The sequence below is a fragment of the Triticum aestivum genome, chromosome 6B, assembly GCF_018294505.1.
Source record: "Triticum aestivum cultivar Chinese Spring chromosome 6B, IWGSC CS RefSeq v2.1, whole genome shotgun sequence".
Lineage (NCBI taxonomy): Eukaryota > Viridiplantae > Streptophyta > Magnoliopsida > Poales > Poaceae > Triticum > Triticum aestivum.
This window is the reverse complement of record NC_057810.1, coordinates 595,080,793-595,084,941: the sequence shown is the minus strand read 5'-3', so window position 1 is coordinate 595,084,941 and position 4,149 is coordinate 595,080,793.

Sequence of the window (4,149 nt, the reverse complement as noted above, 5' to 3'; positions counted from 1 at the left end):
CTCATCTGTAGTCTAGGTTTTTAGGTTGTCCATCGTCTTTGCTTCGGCGGCGACGATGACGACGTTGAATAAATATTCTTCGGATCCTTTCCTGACGAGGCCATCGGTCCTATAGTTGGGGATGGATCTGGAAATCAGTCTGTCCAAGCAAGGATGGCGTGGCGGCGGCGGTATCCTCGTGGTGGACCTGTGTCCTCGGGCTCCGTCGTTGCGACAACGTTTGCTCCAGCGTCGGCGTGGAGCTTGGGAGGTAGTCCAGGAGCGGATGCAGATTGTGGTCTGCATCGACGACATCTGGAAGACGGAACGTGTGCTGGGTTCGTGGTTCGTGGATGGCAGGTATGGTTTCCTCCTTCGACGTCTTAGTCGTGGTGGGGTGCCAGATCTGGAGTTTGATGGTGTGTCCGGGGTGTTGCCCCGGTCTGATTCGTTCAACGGCAATGGCTTCAACTTTGGTGAGGCACCTTGGAGATCCGCAAAGCTGCATATCAGCGATGGAGCCGCGTTGAGCTCAGGTGAGGAGGTGATCCGTCATTTTTTTCTTCGGTGGCTGCTGTGGTGGTGCCGGAGGCAGGTGACGGACGTTAGTGTCAAGCTCAGAGATGTTCTGCTATCTTTTCAGTTTTGTCATGTCGGTTCTTACGTGACTTATACTTTGTTCTTTATGATATGAATGAGACACGTATTACCATGAAAAAAAGTAACGTAAACGCTTTCAAAAGAAGGTTCGGCGCCTATGTGTCCAGTTTACATACGCTCTAATCTTGCCTGACTGATTAACGTGTCCAGGGCCGGCCCTGAGGGGGGGCAGAGGGGGCGGCCGCCCCGGGCCCCCGAAGCTGAGGGGGCCCCAGCTCGTGTTGTGCGGCCCAGTAATATCATGGAGAAGGGCCTCGTCCAAAACTACGCAGGTACGTACAGGCCCGACCCTGAGGGGGGGCAGAGGGGGCGGCCGCCCCGGGCCCCCGAAGCTGAGGGGGCCCCCAGCTCGTGTTGTGCAGCCCAGTAATATCATGGAGAAGTGCCTCGCCCAAAACTACGCAGGTACGTAGAGCCCTGATCGAGGAAAACACATTACGCACGTGAAAGTCGCATCACGGCGTGATCGATGCATGAGATCCTGCAACCCCTAAAAAATCAATCTCTGCGTACTCTACTAGGCTAGGCGCTTGATCCTCGCTCCAATCGTGCGCCGCCGCCTCATTTTTCTGGTGTTCACCGATCGAACGCCTACCCCCACGCTGCCATGCCACAGCTCCCTGTTGGGGACACCCCGTCGCAGATTTGCCAGCTCTCAACCCCGAGAAACCACCTGAGCATCGTGTTCACTGCCACCGCAAATCGGTTCAAGGTCATTGTCTTTGATCCTTCCCGCTCAAGATTGGAAGAAATATAACTAGAAGATTAAAGAGAATAAAAGGTATGGCACATAGCATATGCACTCCGTTTTGCCGTGATGACCGATAAAAATTTATTTGAGTAAAACATTCAATATTACTAATTTGTTGTTGCAATATGGCCATTGACAATTGATTAATTGGACACAGTTTAGCAATAGATATTAGTTATTTAGATTTATGTGTCGGGGTGCCCTTTGATCCTTCCGCTTGATGCTTGGATGAAATATAACCAGCCGATTAGGGAGAATCTGAGAAATATTTATTATAATAAAGCAATTGATTATAAAATGAACAATATTTATAAATGATGATCAATATCGCCTCTTCATTTTGTTGAAATATAACCATTAATAATTGCTTGATGGGACACAATTGGTGATAGATATTATTCAAACTTATGAGTTTAGGGTCACAATTTGATACATATATTCTCACAAAAAAAAATTGATACATATATTCTCACAAAAAAGAAATTTGATACATATATTAAGAGGCCCCGAGTGCTTGTTTCGCCCCGGGCCCCCAAAATCTCAGGACCGGCCCTGGACGTGTCGGACGCTACGGGCGAGAGCAGCTAAAGCAGTCTGAAGAAACAACCATGCCACGGTCCTCGTCTTGTAACAGTACGGGACTGGATCAAACCCATGCACGTCAAACGTCCCTCCCGTGGTAAGCCGGGCCGGCACGTGTCGCCGTGTCAGGAGCTGCAAGCCTTGCAAGTTGCAGCGGCCAATGTTGTCGTGAAGGAACAGAGCAGTGTACGTCTGCCTGGTCTTTTCCGCTACGGTTCAGTCCCTGGTCCAAACACGTCTCTTATTTAGGCGTAGATCGTCTTCTCCGGCCGCTCGCCACTGGTCATCCAATCTTTCTGCCCATTGACAGGAACGCTTCTTCCTTACTGTGAGTGAAAGCTAACATCGATCCGAAAGTCCTTTCCAGGGGGGAGATGCGGATAGTTGGAACAGAATTACACATAGTTGGAACAGAATTCCGCTGTTTGCACTCGCAGCCAAAAGTTGATCACACCTGCTCCTAAGATTAGAGGATTTATATGCGGGCCTCCTTTGGTTCATAGAATAGAAATAATATAAAAATAAATACAAAATCATAGAAAGTAAGATGACATGTATCGTTATTTCTATAGATAAAGAGATATCATTTGATGCATATGATAGGGATTTTTTTATTGAGTCTACGTTAATGTTACTTTTCCTTTGAAATGTGAAGGATTGGTCCCTATCTTACATAGAAATAGGAATTCATTCCTACAAAATCAAAGGCTTCAAAGGAATTTTTCCTACAAAGTTTCTATCCTTTACTATTCCTACCAAATCCCCATGAATCAAAGGAGGCTACACTAGCTCTATTCGTTTCTCCTAGCGCTCGAAATTGCCAATAAGATATCGTATGTGCTGGCAAGGTGTAATGAGGCAGAAAAATGTGGTTGACTACTATTTTTGCCATAGTACGTCCATAATACACGAGGGATATCACTGGGAACAAAGTAATGACGAAAACTAATGAAGGCTATGTTTTAATGATTAAAGCTTCTGAAAAGATCAAGTATGTTTGAGAGGTGATGTCATGCAGGCTTGTAAAAATGTAAAGTTCAAATTCACTAGAGTTGTATGAAAAGAAAAACCAAATTTTACAATGGATAGTGATAAACAGTACAATAACATTCGTGCATAATTTGTTTCTTCTTACCTCGCAAATGAATATGAGTTTGAACTTCAAATTTCACATGTTTATAGGACTTAATTTTTCAAACACGTTGTATTATTTTCAGAATTTTGGTAATCTTTTAAATGTGATGTTAGAATAAATACGAGGCCACCGTCGATCATCCAAGAACCAAGCAATCACACGAAGCACGACACCGAGATTTGTTAACGAGGTTCACCGATATGGCTACATCCCCTGAGCCTGACTATGGGCGCTCCTCCCCATGACACCGCTACAATACCGCACCCGGTCGCCCTGGACGCCGGCACATGCCGCCGGCTTTCCCTGCTTTCGGTGCAATTATGTTGGCATAGGTTACATTATGTGTCTACCCCCGTTATATATGAGAGGCCTAGGATACAAGTGTCCTACTAGGACACGACTCCATATCCTATCTAAACACAATACAACTACAAGTCCAACTGTAACCTATCTTGTACACTATATTCGACACAACTCCAACAAACTCCACCTTGGCGAATATACTCCACCATCCTGGATTTGTCCATGCGTCAAACTTCCAGGTACATTGGACTTGAGCTTATCCCATGAGTACCGCTGCTACTCCAAAGACTCCATATGACTCCACCTGCAACTTGTAGTCCATTCTTTTCTTGACCACGGTCAACACTCAAGCAAAATTAAGTTCCTTGTTACTCTAGTTCGTGGTCCCAACTTCCAGAGTATCAGTCCAACGCCATCACACTGATCACTGACCTGCGTGAAAGTGAACAACTCACATATTGGGTGTCACACGTAAGAGTTACCTGAATTCAACATCACCGCTCCTTTCTTGACCGCCTGTGCGAAATTTGAAGGAATTTCACCATTGCTTATAGTCACCCTGAGTCAAACTCGCAGTTGTCTCACCACATGTATGACCACTGGAGCCTTGGTCTGTCTCCATGCCCCGTGCATATTGCATGCCTCGCCGCTATTACCGCGTCGAGCCTCCGCTGTCCCGGTCGAGTCTCAAGGGTCGCGAAACCACACAACTCAACCCCCATTGCAGAGTACTACCGAT